General features: G+C 42.2%; 1 protein-coding gene across 1 annotated transcript in view; it reads left to right on the forward strand.

The window, feature by feature from the left end:
- Positions 1 to 17,706, forward strand: part of TMEM178B (transmembrane protein 178B) — a 237,081-nt gene that overhangs the window by 49,094 nt on the left and 170,281 nt on the right. The gene's annotated exons all lie outside the window — the stretch shown is intronic.

The following is a 17,706-nucleotide window of genomic DNA, read 5'->3' on the forward strand; positions in this document are numbered from 1 at the left end:
TACAGGCAATCTGCAGCTTACATGATCATATACTACCTTCCCTGTGGACCTCAAGAACATACATATTCTTGCTTCCTCTTGGGGCACAGGATGCTAAGTCTTCTAAACAACCAGGACTCTTTCAAACTCTTTTCTGCCCTGGTATAATACAGGGTTGTCCTCGAGGAAGAACTCCTGTGGGTAGGTGAGACACATAGTGGAGCGTAATGAGGTCATGTGGGTAGGTGAGATGTATGGTTGAACATGAGACAGTTTTACCTGGTTATGTCTTTTCTTGGACCTTGTATATTGGTAATATATACAGCTGTTTTTTTTTAAGGTACATCTTCCCACCCCAGTATAAAATCAGCTTATTAGGTATGTTACTGAAGACTTGAAACTCTTATGAAATGGTAAAGGAATTTGGTCTGGGACAGTTTTAATTTCATGACTGCACAGTTCCTGGCCTCATGGGAATGTGGTCCAAGACTGAGGCTCCTAGGCACTGCCACAGCACTGCTGAAATACAGTAAATGTCACCAAGTCTGTAGGAAATATAAATGGAGAACAAAGGTATTTTCTCTTGTTCTCTCCTTATGATGACAACCTAAGTGTCCTTAAATATTACACTCTGTGACATGGACTGCTGCGTATTTTTCTTTAAAGTAACTAATTGTCACACAATTTCATAGCCAAATCTTTCTTCTGTAGCTGAAAAGCTGTGGAGGAATGAATGAATACTGTTATTTCTCATTTCTTAAGGTAACTTAGTTATTTTTCTGTAGGAAAGATGTTTGCTGGAAGGTGGGAAATAGTACCTATAATTTTCTGGTTTCTGCCTGCTGAGGGATTCTGGGCCACTTGCTCACTAATTTTGGAAAGATAATTTTTAAACCTCTGGGATTCTGTATTGCAGAGGTATCTCTTCTTTAATGTAAACTATTACAAAGTGCTGACATCCAGTCTCACCCCTGTGCAGGCTCCCGGCAAAAGCTTCTCTCTTGTGTGGATGAAGTCACATCGATGCAAGTTCAAGCTGTTCACTTTCTGGTATCCCAGGATTGGAGTATTTACCAAACCTGTATCTCTGTACTGAGAATGGTTATACTTGTATCCTGCAGCTGCTGTAGGTATCTTTAGAAAAGCTGTCTAATCCTTAAGGTGTAAAATCTATCACATTTGCAAATGAGTTATACAAAGACGCAGGATAATGTTATCTATTCCAGAAATTGGGCTATTTTGTCTTTTATTCCTCTCCCTTTTTCTTTTAGAGCTCTGGGCTGCTAGCTCCTGTTTGCTTGCCTGTTGCACAGTTGTGTAGCTATAAGCATAAGTACTGTAACCCATCCTGTTAACCATGTACGTTTGGGTGCTATTTTCTTCAGGCATGATCATGCTAATCAGTTGCCAGAGGAGGCCGTGTTAGTGTTTGCTTCTAGCTGATTCCAGCAATGGAAACAAATCTATTGTATGACAGTCTGGGGCATTGACTGTTCTGCCAGAGAGTCTGGCTCTTGTCTACCCTCACTGCATTTCTACTGCAGTAGGAGACTAGCTTTTTCCTTCTCCTTCCTAAGTCTCCTTGTCCTGGGAGTTCTTCCCTGAATCTCAGCCGTGTACCTGCCACTTTAATCTCTTGTTCCTTTTGAGTTAGGGTGTACTTAGAAATATTTTTGCTGAAATTGATTTGAATATAATTTGCTCACTGAGATTGTACTGCAGTTTCTTCCTAGGGCTGCATTTGGCTCTTACCCTGGTGGTGGAACATCTGGGCAAGATCAGCTTGCAGCTATATCTCTTTACCATGATTTTTGTCACAATTGTTGTAATTAAACCTGATATTGCGGAACCCTAAGGGATAAAAATAAAGCTAATGGCATGTTTTCTTAAAGGTTTGGATGTTTTCCAAAGAATGTGTTTTCCATTAAGTTGACGTGTTCTTTTTGTACCCTTCATCAGAGTGGCCGATGGTCCAGTGGAGGCATGTTAAGAATCCTCCTGGATCTTCTTCACCTGATCCTGCAGTCAGTGAACTGAAGCCTCATGCTTTTGTAGTCTGAGAGGCTGAACATGGCCCCTGACAAAATAAGAAGAAAGAAAATTAGGGAGTAGGTTAACATCTTGCCAGTCATTCTCCAAAGCCATGTTGTAATTTAGTGTAGGAAGAATTCCAGATTGTCATAAGATGCTGGTCCCTAACTTGGGACAAGCAGTGATTACTTGCTATCTGCATTTTTATTGCCTTAATTTTTAATTGGGATGTTTGGAGGGGTGAATAGAGCTCTCAAATAATTTTATAGTTAATAGAATGATGGATTAGAGTCTGCATTTAGACCAATTGCAGAAGGTGTTGATTGTAGTGTCCGCAGGTAGGAAATAGGCCTGACTTTTTTTTGGAGGGACTAGTATGTGACTTCATGCCAGTCAGCAATACTGTCTTTATTAAATGCTTTGAGATATTATTGAGAAATAAACTGTGCAAGGTATTGTTAGAGTAGTAATTGGAATAGAAAGTAAAGCATTAATAGCATGCAATGGTCTATAATAACATTTGGATCTAGAATTAATTGTACAGATAAAAATAAGAGTTCAGAAGAATATAGGATGCTGAATCATAGATTTAATAAATTCTAAAACATTACAGTTAAAGAATTGTATATTAAATAAAATGAGCAACTAGATGGGCAAGGAAGGTATAAAACAGGAACAGCAAAAGTTTTCCAGGGCACATATTCTGTTCACTGTATTTGTATGGCATTTTGCCTCATGAGCACCTCTGTCCCATTGGGCATTATCAGATTCTACTGAGACACAGGCATTTCTTACTCCGCTCAGACTAAGAGTAAAGACTAAAAGAAGATAAATCTGGAGTTGAAAGTGTCAGAGTAAATGCCTGTTTACATAGCCCCTTCCTTACGAATGTGAAGTAATGATCAAAATGTGAAATTCCAATGTGGAGTTAAAAAGCTATTTTGTACCTTGCAAGTGGTGCTAGAAGTGCTGTCCTCTCTGGTCCCAAGTATGGTGATGGGTCTTTTGGGATATGGTTGACCCTCTCCCCTGTCAGAATGAGGATCATAAAGCAGGTCCTTGAATTGTAAAGGCCTGAATAATACTAAGGCTATAAGCCCCAGTGGGCTGCTTCTGGGCTTTCAGGCATAGGGGTGGTGGGATGAGATAGATAGTGACAAATGTCTTCAGCAGTGTGTTGCTTGCCTTACAGATAATGCTTGCTGCTGTCAATACAGTAATATTAACTAATGATGTGCAGTACATTTTGAAGCATGTCTTTCAAGCTATGAATCCTTGACAGACAGCAGAAATGTTCTGGCCAGGGCAAGCTGGACTAAATGTCTTACGCTGCAGTGAATGGAAGACTTTCATACTGTGACCCTCTCATTTGATTTGATGCTTCAGACAGGAAGATGCGAGAAGTGCTAGATTGCTCTTACCAAATTGTAAGAGGATGTTATACGCAAAGGAACATTGTACCACAACACACTCTCAAAGCAAAGCAGTATCTACCTCTTCCTGCAAAAAAAAAAAAAACAAAACCCCAAACCGAACAGCAGCAGCAAAAGCTTGCGCTGACCCAGCAGTAGGCATGTGTTTACTGGATGAGACGTTTGCATCTACAAGATGCGAAGAGTCTTTCTCCATTTAAATACGCACAAACTCTGGGTCTAAGCTTCACATGATTTTACAAGAACCTGTAACTTTCGTTGGCATGTTAAAAAAGTAATAGCTACTAGAACTACTTGGATTTTCTTTACTTTGTTTTGCTTCTCTGTTTCATAAGCGGGGCTAGCTTCTGCCACTTCTTATTTCTGCATTAAATGGCAAATCTTACACGTGTCTTAAAAGAAATGACATGAATCTTAGCTATTGTGTTTGGAATCTAGATGCCTTTGGGATTTGGCTAGAGCAACTTAATTCCCAGTTGAAGACTCTGCTGGGAATAGGTCTTCTCATTACTAACTTTTTTGTAGCTTGGAATACCCTGGTCCTCACAGTTTTGTATTGGACGTAAGCAAAGGGAGGATTGGGGCTGGAGGTAAGCTAGTCACTTCTCAGTTTCTGGCCCCCTCTACCCCCATACAAGGGCATTTATCCTTTCAATATTTTCAGCCACTGAAATGTGTTGCTTATTTGGTGCAGAGTGTGTGTAGTTGTGTTGAGATTTTAGACCTAAGTTGTTGACTTAAGTATGTTTCAGTGCTGCCAGAACTTGATGCTAGCACCAAAAATGAATTATTGTAGCATTTGTGAAGACACACTTAATGTCTAAGCCTTCTAGACACAAGGACATACGATGGCATTGCAAAACTCATCACTGAATAAATAAGGGCACAGTCTAGTCAATTGGAAAAATATTTTTTTATGACCCACCAACCTTTCCTATTTCAAATAGTTCAAGAATCATTTCCTTCTGTAAGGGAGAAACCACTTACAATTTCAGACAGCTTCAGAGAGATTAACAATATCTGTGGTTCATAGGTTTGAGTATGACCAAATTGTGCTTTAGCTCATCTCTGTTTTTTACGGTACAGTTGTTTGTCTTACTATCTTCTTTATCTTCTCCTCTCCCCTCTACTTGTGTCTTTCAGTTTGTTTGACTAGTCAAGAACTACTTCTTAAATATCTACAAACATTTAATTTCTTAAGGCCTATATTTGATTCAAGCCCTGATACGCAATAGTATGTCCAGTTCCAATAGTGTAGGAAATGGCCTTGCAAGGAAGGGGCAGTCAGTTGTGAAATCTTTTGTCCCTGTGAATGCATACTCCTTTACAAAGGAAGATGGAGCATCCTTGTAATTTAGTGATGGTGACCCACTAGTTAATAATTTGAACAAGGAGAACCCAGAAAAAGACTTTGCAGGGAAGGAGCATGGTCAAACATGAAACTACTCCTTGTTTTGGTAGAGCCATTATACATGCTAACTTTGTTATTTGGTGGTCTCTACTTGCCAGTAAACAGTCCCAAGGTTTATTGCAAGGTAGTTTTTTGTCCATCAGGCTGCATAATCTGAGTAGATATTCAGTTGGTAGAGTTTATGGGGCAAGAGACGTTACAAACTTACAGGGTAAACTGCTCACTTAGGGGTGATCTTGTCTGTTAGCTTTACATTGCACATATATTTAATAACTGCAGGGCACCTTTGTCTGGGAAGTACTTTTTTGTGTACAAATTGATATCTTGAAAATGCCTTTCTTCCAACCACACTACCCTAACAGTTATTTGAAATAATTAGAGTGGGGACAGCATAAAAAAAGGCTAGTGAAACTTAGGGAATCCAGAAGTTAAGGTTGTAGTTAAGTGCTTTCTCTAGCTCAGCAATTTGTGGGGCTAGCTGTAAACTAACAGTATGGAGACACAGAGAAGGGCTTATGATCCTCTCACTTTGAGAAGTAAAGAGGAGTAAATGCATATAGAAAGGCATATTTATGTAGTAAAACAGCATATAAAATAGCTTTCCAAGGTACAGAGATAGGCATCTTCAGACTTCACTGCATGTGATCACAGATCCTCAACAGAATTGGTGGTATCAGTGGACCCATCCTGATTTTCTTCTTGGCAGTCTGGGACCAGCTTCCCAGGCATCTCTCTGAAATAGGTTTCAAAGCTGGTTCAATAAATACCAAGCTTCATGGGAGTATTTTTATGAGAATCAAAATATATATGTTCATATAAAAGAAACCTGTCCATAGCATATCCTTTGCTATGCTTTTTCTTTGGCTTAACAGCAGTGCTGAGATAATGCTTTGTTCCATGAGCTATTGGGTCATCAGTAAGTTTTTACTGGTAATTGCTCTGTCAGTGACTTCTTATTGATCACTTAATTTCTGCCTCCAAACAAGTAGGAGCAAATATTTTTCAGCCCTTTTAGCCTTAACTTTTCATTCGTGCTCTGCTCCCCTCTCCCCTGTGGCCAGCCCAATGCAAATAGGTGGACAAAAAGATTAATAGAAGCAAGGAGATGTCTTCCTCCTCTCAAGTGCCCTGTGGCTTGGAGACTGTTATTAATAGCTGAAGTAAAAAAGTGTTTCATAACCATCCTCTTGCTTCAGCTTCCTTGCCAGCCTCCTTTCCTTGGTCCCTGGAGAGAATGTGTGAGCTCATCACTTTCCAATGCAAATTCATCTTTTGGTCTCATACTTGGATTTTTTTCTTATCATGGGTGGAATATTTATCTTCTGCCAGCTGGTTGCTTTAAGCAAGCTGCTGTTTGCTGGGATATCCAGAGACCATGTGGGGAACAGGTATGGCAACAGCTGCTCAGGCACTTTCTTCTTCCTCTACTCTGAAAATGTTGGTGTCTGCTCAGTGCATGCACACACGCCTGTATCTCTATCTTTACTCACACCATGGCTGAAAAAGAAATCTAGATATTTTGCTGTGGAAACAGAAGTTGAAATTGATAAGTAGATGTTTCTGTCTGAAATATTTGGAAGTCCCATGTATGGAATCTGGTCACCATAGAACCCCCGTGTGACAAAGCTCTTGTGTGCATCTGGACATTCATAAGCTTCATGGATTTCTTCCATTTCATGTGCACTTTGTATCTGATTATTTTTCCATATCTCCGGAGATCTAATGCCATCTCGCTTTCAGTGCTGATCCAGGTTTTCATTGCAGTTGACCTAGGAAAAATGGGAATGACATACTGTCATTTATTACCAGATTTCTGTATAGATAGTACAGTATGTTGGATCCTTTCAACCATCCCCCCTCCTATGTTTTCGCTGGGGTTTTATGAGACTTCCTCACCAGCTGAGCGTTGTCTAACAAATTTTACTAAGCTAGAGGCTCTGATTTCATTTGGAAATCAAGTGAGATGAACTGTAAAAGAAAAATGGGAGGAAAAACAAGCAGGAAGGTTCTGTTTGTCACTGAAAAAATGTTTGCTCACTTTCCTAATGAAAATCTTTAAGCTGTACATTCTGTTAATGTATTTCCTGGGTATGTGCCATTTCAGGGACAAAGTAATATTTATCTTATGAATGTCTCATCCTTTCAGTGGTTGCCAACTTGGTGAATACAAGCAAGCTCTTCCTTCAGGTAAAACAGAGGATACTGTTATATTCTGAGTATGTTTTGCTGAAGCTACGTGTTAATTAGTTTTTCTGGTAGTCAGTAAAGCCATCTACATGTAAAAAAGTGAGTTTAGGTGATACTGTAGATTTCTGGCTATTGAAATATCCCTTTGCCACCAGCAGCCTAGGAGGCTTTTTGCACTTTACCCAGCAGGGAAGATATTGGTGCCTAGTGCACTTGTAAGTACGTTTATAGTAAGTACAGTTAGCAAACTGTTATTTATTTTCATGCAGAAAATTGGATCTGAAGCAGAACCAGTTGTGAAACTTGATCTAATATGGTTGATGGGTTCAGTTGGGAAAAAACACTATGAATTTAGGAAAAATCTTAGTGTTTTAAAATTCTCAAAATACATTTTTCAGACTTTCAATTTAATAACAGTTTTAAAAGGTTTTTCTTTAAAGGTGTCAGAATAAATTACACTATTACAGTTTTATGGCTGTACAAAAGTTTTTTTTCAATTGATCTGAAATTGTCATTAATTTATCTTTTTCCTGGTGTCACTGTTCCTTCCAATTTTTCAAGTTGGCCTATGAACCCAAACCACAAACTATTTGCCCACCTGTGTGTGAGTGGCTGGTGTGAGCAATATCAGTGATGGCTGCAGCTCTATGGAACTCGACTGCAGATCGGTGCTTCTTGCTGTGGTGGCTACTCTGTATGCTTCTACAGTCTTGGAGATCAACCACCTAGGTAGATAAAGTGTCTTTACAGGTGGGTCTCCTAGAGCTATGGTCAGTCGGCTGAATTTCCTTTTGGCAGTCCTTACTAGGATGATTTTAACTGTAGAACCACAACACAAGCCATAGGCTAGATCTACATTTATAAATAGTGTGGTACGATGGAGGTGAATTTGTAAGAAATAATTGGTGCTTAGGACCTATTATTCACTTTGTGTGCGTTTCAGGGAGGGGATGTTACTTCAGACTGGCTCTGCTCTTGTACCATTAGTTGAATGGTACATCTTCTAATTTCACTTTATTTGTGGAGATTCTAGTTGGCATGGTCTTACAGCACATCATGTTATGAACCAAAGCATGGTAATTTTAAGAGGTGATCAGGAGGTCATTTTCAAAAGTGCACTCCCAATACATGCTGTGTTACTGTAGACATATTCATTGTCTCTCTCAATACGTGACCCTTGTGTGTGTCTGAATGGGGAAGGGGACTATCTCACATCCCTCTCTGACTTCTATGCAAACCTGTTAATGGTGAGTAGAAGCTGATAGTGCACCTCTACCCACTTGTAGAGGTAGCAGCTAGGAGCTAGCAACTTAGTCTAAAACCCAAAAGACACAATCCCCAACTCATCAACTGAAGTGAGGCATCAGCCCAATTTCTTTGCAGCTCACAGCAAGCAACAAACAGTACCAGAAGTTGTTTCACTTTAAGGGAAGTAGCAATGATTCCTACTGGCAGCCCAAGTTAACATCAATTCAGGATGATGCCAGAGCCAGCCAGGAACAAATATGATCTGTTCTAAAAATTTGGCCCATGCTGCAGCTGAAAATCTATCTTGAGCTCCATTAATTAGAACATTGGCTTCTATTTATGCATGCATATAAGTTAATGAATATTCATCAGACATGTTGATTAAGGTGATGTTATTTGCATATTCTTCCTAGATTTGTAGACCTTTACCCTTAGGTATTTGTGTATTCAAGATATTCATGTGGCATCATGGGAAATACTGATTAGGTATTGAGGGAAAAAAATTCATAATGAAGGTGGTCAGATGGTTGAACAGGTGCTCAAAGATGTTGTGAACCTCCATTCTTGGAGGTATTTAAAACTTGACTGGACAAGGCCCTGAGAAATGTGAACTATCTTTGAATTTGGTTTTAGCTTTGAAGTTGTTCCTCCTCTGAGCAAGGGCTTGGGCTGGTTGACATCTAGAGGACCCTTCTAATATAAATAATTCTACAGTTAATGCATTTTTGGCATTAATGTATTTAGAGATTGGCAGAAGTGTCTAACCAGTACTTTCATAGTTAGTATTACTCCAGAGGTAATGAAATAATCCTGTTAAGTGTGTTGCAATACTTCCTAATGACGGCAGAGGCTTCGCTAAGAAGATAGCTACTCATAATGTGTTCTTTAACTAGTCAGCATATCTGACTGAAATTCTGTCATAGCAGCTGGTCAAGGCAGAGCCTAATTTCTCCTCCTACCTTCCTCCAGGGTTTAGTTTGACCAGTTAATGCATGCTGAAACTGCAACAACCTTGCCTGCATTAAGGTACCTCCAGAGGAGTTCTGATGATTAATATGAAATGATTTAAGAGACTGAGGGTAGCATGTACAGCTGAGGGTGATAATTCTTAAGTTGCACCAGCCTGAATGGCCACAGCTGGTTTGTAAGCTACATAAAATGGTACTACAACTTAACAATGAACTCTTCAAAGGGAGACAAGACTTCTATATATAACAGATATATGCCACATGCAATTGCTTTATGTAACCTGATCCTAACCCTAACTAAAGTTTCCAGGGGCTATAATCATACTGAAATGTTATGCTCAGAAAAAGCTATAAACTTTCTCTGCTTTACAGATTTTCTGAAGATAATGTGAAACAATTAGAGGCTAAATAACTAATCTACATCTTCTGTCTGCTTGATATGGATACAGTCACCCAACTGAGGGAACAGTAACCAAACCATGGGATTAAGGCAACGTCTCATACAGAAGGCAATTTCTCATAATGAATAGCAAATACATGTAGTGAGTGCAGTTTGCAAGCCAGAGGCTAAGATTCCTTTTACTAGGAAATCTGTGTGTAGTAATTCTCAAACAGATTTGTAAAAATTAGAGCTAACACAAAGGGTGAAATTTATGGAATAAATTGCTTGCTATGAACAGTTCATCCAGAGGTATCTGCAACACAGAAGAAGGAAAAACTGCCTGGAGGTAGCAAAGGCACAGAACATCCACGTCAGTCTTTTCAGGGAAGCTCATCATATCAAAAGCCTTGGCAGGAAACATAACAAAACATAACATAACAACTGTACAGCTGGATCCTTCTTAGAAATCAACATACGTATACAAGAGAAGAATGGGTACCACTTGGTTTCAGATTTGAGTGTTACGGAAAGTAAGGGGACTGTCATGTCAGTGCTAGCTTGTTGTGAAGTCTGGAATGGCCATGTCATAGTTCATCCTGAGCAAGTAAGGTGCTGGCTCCATGCATCTGTCTGAGATTGCCGATCACTCTTACCCAAGGATTGCTGCAAGGAGTCTGTGTGGGAGAAATTCTCATGTGTAGCTGTGAGCCCTTCAACTACCAAAGGTGACTTATTCACAGGTATTGGACTAATCTTTACCTGAACCTTAAGGATGGTTCCACAGTCTGCAACCCTGAAAGTCAGGAGGGAAAAAATGTGGAATCTTGTAGCCCTCATTGGCAAGAGGGAAGTATAGTCAGATAAACCATGTAAGTAACTCTTCCGTGTGCCATCTTGGGCTGAATCTGAAATATTACTGACACTTGCCTAACTGCTCTCACAGATAACCAGTTTCTTGAAAGACCATCTGAAGGACTATTTTCTGTTGCCAGATCTCAGATGAGTCGGTCTGTGTTATGCAGAAGACTAAACTGTATGACCACAGTAACAGTGCAGATTCCTGAAACTTGACAACCACCTTTGTAAAACTCAAGCTGACCTTGCAGGGCAAATGCCTCTGGGCACTTTTGAGATGCAAATTTCAGGACTGATGTGACTAATACCCTGCTGGCATTTTGAATTTTCATTCTATTTCTTAAATTAACCATGGGCAAAGACTTTGTTGGAGTAGTTTGAAAGTGTTGAAATATTATTATGCTTAAAGGCAGGGGAGGGGAGGTCTTGGTGATGAAGAGTGTTTACACTGGCCCAAAAGTCCTGAAAAAAGTTGTCTGTTTACCCACCAGACAAATACAGCGTGGATACCAACAGCATGGCCTTCCTTTTAATTGATCTCCACTCTGTTGAGCCTGGAGTGGGAGAATGGTTCAGTCCCCCTCTGCATTACCAAATGGCTTGGTGCCTCTACCAGGATAGTGTTTACAGCCCTAGTAATGCAGTGGGAGCTGAGTTTGACTAGCGAGTGAACTAACATCAGGATATTAGGACAGTTTTGAAAATTGAATAGAAGAGAATTGCACAGTGTTTTCGGGTCATATTCCTGCTATAGCACAGTTTTTTTCCTTGTAATGAAGAGAAGAAATGTTACATAATGATAAGGTGGTAGTATGGAGCAATGCTCAACAGATATGGGAGTGAACTGAGCAGGTAAGTGGATCAGTAAGAGGAGTGGTGTGTTTGATGCCATGAATTAGCTGCTCTGGATGAAGCCTTGTCTACTTATCTCGATTTTACTTGGCATCTGAACTTTTCTAGAACAGGGGCTTGCCAAGCACAGTTACAGCTGCTGAATCCTCTGTGAGTATCTATGCTTATGTGAGAACAGTAGGGCAGAGTTCTGCTCTGCATGGTTCTAGTTGCATCTTTCAATGATCCCTTTCCTAGCACTCTATTAGAAGTCAGACACTTCTCCTTAGGATTTTCAGCCAAACATTTCTCTTTTTGATCAGAGGAGTATGGAATCTATAAGTGGCGCAGCTTTGTGGTGGTTTTGTGTTTCTTGTGGCCAGCTGTAAGACTTGCTATGGCGGCTGCATAGGTGAAAAAATCATGCTCACTGGTTTGCTTTATAAATGCCTTTCCCAGTTATTTGAGCCAAGTGCAGAGTTCACCTGTAGTTGCATTTGGTCTTTCTAAGTTAAAGCTGAAAGCTGGATGTGCTCCATAAGTTGCATTTACCCTATTGAAGGGATGGAAGGGAAAGTGGTGTGGTTTTTCTTACTCTTTCTTCCCCTCCCACCCCAAAGACCAGAGTGAGCATAGCTATTAATTCATCTGAATGTAAGGGTTTCTTAGGGTTTTTCTGAGAGGACTTTACAAGAGAGCAGTAGTTTTGATCCTTGCTGCCTTCACCGACTCTGCTCTCCCAGGGGCCTCCAGAAACTGGGTGCTTGAGGGTCTTGAACCTAGTTCTTTTTGTGTGGAACAAGTAGGGAAGCATCATGAAGTATGAAATTCACTGCTATAAACTCATCCTTTTCCTTATTTTTATTGTTAGGTCCAGGCAAACGAAAGCCTTTTTCTAAGTTTCAAAAATCTAATTCTCACTTCCGGCTAGATGTATGCTGATGCAGTTGCATTAACGCAGCAGGGTTCCTCTTCTACACCTGTGAGAGCAGGTTTAGATAATAACTAATGTTTAAATGCCAAGCTATCACAAACATTGTCAGTTTGGGCCATAAAAAACTTGAAATTCCTGGTAAGATCCTGCATGCTTCTCCTATCAGCAGTGGTCATGTGGATGAAGATGGCTTCATGCTCTCCCTCATAGTTTCTGCTGTTCTAGAGTCTGAAATAACTGAAGTGCTGGAAGCTAATAGAAGACAGATCTAAAACACTCTGAAGAACATTTTCCCAAGTGTAATAAACTCCAGTGTTCACAGGAGGATTTAACAGCACAAAGCCAAAAGGGCCCATTAGCTCATGCAGACTGACCTCTACTATATTATAGACCATTGTGTTTCACTTTAGGGCTTTATTGAGCCCAATAACTTGGATTAGACAAAAGTATTTTGAACCCTGTAACAACAAATTAACTAGACTTACATATACCAGCAGTGAACCTATGCTTAATGCTTCAGAGAAGGGTGAAAATACAGGAGCAGCATCCTTGACTGTCTCAGCTGTGGGTCTGTTTCCCTGTGTAAGACAAGTAGTGAGGATAATTCCAAGGTGCAAGTGAATTCACTGTACTCTACTCAGCCCTGTTGGGTGTGTGCAGTGGTCAGCCCTCATATTTCAGAAACAAGCAGGGAAAAAAGGAGGACATATCTCACTATGTACGCTGAAAAGCACTTTACCTTCTGGTCCCTCCAAACTCTTGGTTGGAATCATGTTTCTTAACTAATAGCATGTTATTTAGAGGTGGGAAGGAACAGTGCTGGAATATGTTGTGTGGCCAGAAAGGCAATCATAGAGTTTACTACTAAAATTCTGCCTGTACTTCACCCACCACTGAACCATTGCCAATGCAGTTGTACTCTTAGTTTTAGACAGTCTTTAAATGTAGAATTGTAGAATTGGCTAGGTTAGAAAATACCTTTAAGATCGAGTCCAATCTTTACCCTAGCACTGCCAAGTCCTCCAATAAACACTGCCCTTAAGCACCACATCTTAGATGTCTTTTAATGTTCCAGGGATGGTGACTCCACCACTTCCCTCGGCAGCCTGTTCCAATGCTTGACGATCCTTTCAGGGAAGAAATTCTCCCTAACATCCAACCTAAACCTCCCCTGGTCCAACTTGAGGCCATTTCCTCTTGTCCTATTGCTTGTTACTAGGACAAAGAAACTGACACCCATCTCGCTACAGCCTCCTTCCAGGCAGCTGTAGAAAGTGGTAAGGTCTCCCCTCAGCCTCCTTTTCTCCAGGCTAAACAAGCCCAGGTCCCTCAGACGCTCCCTACAAGGCTTGGGCTCCAGGCCCTTCACCAGCTCTGTTGCCCTTCTCTGGACACGCTCCAGCACCTCGGTGTCCGTCTGGTAGTTGAGGGGCCCAAAACTGGACACGGTATTCGAGATGCAGCTTCACCAGTGCTGAGTAGAGGGGCAGAGTCACCAGTCACTGCCCTGGTCCTGCTGGCCACGCTGTTTTGGATACAAGCCAGGATGCTGTTGGCCGCCTTGGCTACCTGGGCACACTGCTGTCTCGTGTTCAGCCGGCTGTCAACCAACACCTCCAGGTCCTTTCCAGCTGGGCAGCTTTCCAGCCACTCTTCCCCAAGCCTGTGGCATTGCACGGGGACCTTGTGATCCAAGCGGCAGGACCCGGCACTTCTTGTTGAACTTCATACAGTTGGCCTCAGCATACCGACCCAGCTTGTCCATAACCCTCTGCAGAGCCTTCCTACTCTCAAGAAGATCAACATCCTGCCCAGCTTGGTCTTGCCTACAAACTTACTGAGGGTGCACTCGATCCCCTTGTCAGATCATAAAGAGGTTAAACAGAACTGGCACCAATACTGAGCCCTGGGGAACACCGCTTGTGACCGGCCACCAACTGGATGTAGCTCTTTGGGCTCGTCCGTCCAGTCAGTAAACAGTTTTTACCTGGAGAAGGTTACACCCGTCCAAGCCATGAGCAGCCAGTTTCTCCAGGAGAATGCTGTGGGAAATGGTGTCAAAGGCTTTACTGAAGTCTAGGTAGCCAACGTCCATGGCCTTTCCCTCATCCACCAAGCGGGTCACCCTGTCATAGAAGGAGATCAGGTTAGTCAGGCAGGACCTGCCTTTCATAAACTCATGCTGGCTGGGCCTGATCTCCTGGTTGTCCTGTATGTGCTGTGTGATGGCACTCAAGATGATCCGCGCCATAACCTTCCCCGGCACCGAGGTCAGGCTGACAGGCCTGTACTTCCCCGGATCCTCCTTCCTGCCCTTTGTGCATTTGCAAACGTCCAGTCAACCGGGAGCTCCCCGGTAAGCCAGGGCTGCTGATAAATGATTGAAAGTGGCTCGGGGAGCACTTCCGCCAGCTCCCTCAGTACCCTGGGGTGGATTCTGTCAGGCCCCATAGACTTAGACACACACAAGTGGTGTAGCAGGTCGCTGACCATTTCCCTGTGGATTATGGGGGCTTCATTCTGCTCCCCATCCCTGTCTTCCAGCTCAGCGGTCTGGGTCCCAGAGAAAAATGGTCTTTACTATTAAAGACTGAGGCAATGGAGGCATTAAGTACCTCAGCCTTTTCCTCATCCTTTGTTGCCACGTTTCCTCCCGCATCCATAAAGGATGGAGATTCTCTTTAGGCCTCCTTTTGTGGCTGGTGTATTTATAGAACCATTTTTTATTGTCTTTTACGGTGGTAGCCAGATGAAGTTCTAGCTGGGCTTCAGCCCTTCTCATTTTCTCCTTGCGTAAGCTCACAACCTCCTTGTAGTCCTCCTGAATTGCCAGACCTTCCTTCCCAAGGTCATAAATTCTCTTTTTTTTTTCCTGAGTTCCAAAAAACGCTCTCCTCTGTTCAGCCACGACAGTCGTCTTCTCCACACTAGCACGTCTTTTGGGACACAGACTCCCATAAGTGGGTTCGGTCTGCAACGTTGGGCCTTCTGTTCCCTTCCGAAGGGAGTCTGGAGTCTCCTATGGCACTGACCCGTCCTTTTTCTTTATGGAAGCAGTTTGGATGCAGGGCACAGGCAGAGTTAACCTTGGTGAAACCTCGATGCTAGATGAGCCATCATCCTCATTACTGTTCAGTTCCACTTGCAGAGCCTCCTAGCTTCTGTGCACGGGCAGGTGGGGTGGTCACGGAGGAGACGCACCTGCTGCACCGGGCAGGAGCCTGTCGCCATTGCCCCCATCCCTTAAGTCGCGGTGTTTGGCCGGGCGGAGAGAGGACGGGGAATCCTCCATGTCGTGCGGCCCGTCTGCCTGTGGGTCTGGTCCCATGGAAGGCAGGGTGCGGTTCCAGCAGTCTGTCTGTCTCTCACGCTCCCTGATGCTCCTCAGCCTGCTCACCTCCTCCTGGAGCTCCGTCACTGAGCGCAGGAGCTCCTCTCCCCGGCACAGCTCCCACAGGAGCTCCCTGCTGCCGGCTGGTACAGCCATGGCAGCGGGGCACGGCCGGCAGCCCAGCACCGGGGTGGCTGCGTGTTCCCACCGGGGCTCTGCCGGGGGAACCGCGTCAGTCGTGGTGGGTGCAGAGCTGGGAGAGGCCGGGGCTTTCTGACGGGTGGATACCATTGCTCCCTGGCTGAGCTGGCAGGGCTTTAGAGCCCTTCCCTGTGAACTGCTGTGGAAACGACCATGCCATGCTCTTGCCAACGCTCTGTGCCCTGTTTGCCTGCCCTGGTCTGACAAATAAACATTTTCCACTTTCTTGCCAATGCTTCTGATCCATGAAAGCAGCTAAACAAAAGCAGATAGGAAAATGTATAGGAATGCAAGTTTGTGATTTGGGGCTTTTTTAAAAGATTTTTTGCACACTAGTTGTTTTATTTTTAAAATACTATTCTTGGTTTGAAACTTTAATTCTGGGCATACATTTGGTGCCCAGATGGTGCAGACTCACACAGAAGCCCATCACGCTGTTAGGGCAGGCGGATACATATGTAAATATTTTGCCTTTTTCCCCTGTAATATTTGGCTTTGTCTAATATAATTGCTGTCAAAGGCAGAATGTGAAGAATGCTTGAGAGGAGCAAACAATGAAGACCTCAAATGTTTGTATTGCACTAACTTTGGAAGATGGTAGTTTACTGCAATGTAACTAAAAATTTTCTTTCATGGACTTTCTTATTTATGCTGTGAATTTATGGTGTATGATCTGAGTTCATGCCAAGTAATATTTTACAATCTGAGATAGGAACTTCTATTTCTAGCGGCATATTTAACTCCTTGGAGTTGTCAATATAAGGCTAATAGCTCTGCTTTTTCAGTTCAGGCTAACAGTATGTGTTCTCTACCTGCATCTTGGTGTATAGGGTTTGTTCTTGTTTGTATAATTCATTGCTTCATTTAATTTATCCTATTGAGTGCCTATCTTAATGTATTTTTAATACATAAAAGCATTTCCAGCATAGCTGCTTCTCTGATCAGTGGCAGCTAGTAGTAAACAGTGTGGCCAACCACATTAAGGATATCTATTTAGTTATTAAAGGCCTGATTCAAAATATCATAATATTAATGGAAAAATTACTTTCCTGAGCTTTGAATCTGACTGCTTGGAGAGAATGTCTAATAAAACCAGTTTTACTTGAGGATGCTGGCAAAAGGTGTGTAGGAAACCTTACCGTTTTTCATGAATGTGAGAACGGCTGCACTATCACACATTTCTGATCAGATGTGAAATTTGGCTAGGCTATAATTCATAGAAAGCATCAGGCTATGCCAGACCCATTTCTCCAAGGGCGCTAACTATGTAGAGAAGGTGCCAGGAGATCAGGGCCTGGAGGTGTCATTATTGTAGAGGAAGGAAAGTGGCTGTAAAAGGAGAATGTAATAATGTGACCAGAAGACAAACAGAAGCAGCACATGGTGCTTTTTTCTGTGGAACACAGATGAATTCCTGACTACAGGGGGAAAAAATTGCCCAATTCAGCCATTTGTGTTACCATCTGAGGCTCATTGTTCAGAGGTGCCAATAAATTTCGTTTCTGAGCCTGCTATGAAAGTGTTTGGTTACCTTCAAGAGATATACCATAGCCTGTCACATATCCTTATGTTTGTCTGGCTTCTTGGATGTGGGGTGGAAGGGGAAAACTTGTACATTATCTACATATATAATTTTTCCTGTGCTGTTTTTTATTACTGAAGGAAAGCTCAAAGATATTTGCTTTGTGTATCTCCTGGAGTACGGGCACTGAGACGCATTACTGCACAATAAGCTAAGACATGAATTTACAATTTCTACAAAGTAAATATTGGTATGTCTGCTACTAGCTCCTGGTTCAGAGAAAAGTAATGAATGAAGAGGCCATTTGCCGCATATTTATCTGATGCTGAAAGCAGGCACTCTAGCAGCTACTGTGGGGCCTGTTGTGTATCCTAAGTTTGGATGTGAGCTTAT

The sequence above is a fragment of the Falco rusticolus genome, chromosome 5 (assembly GCF_015220075.1).
Source record: "Falco rusticolus isolate bFalRus1 chromosome 5, bFalRus1.pri, whole genome shotgun sequence".
NCBI lineage: Eukaryota > Metazoa > Chordata > Aves > Falconiformes > Falconidae > Falco > Falco rusticolus.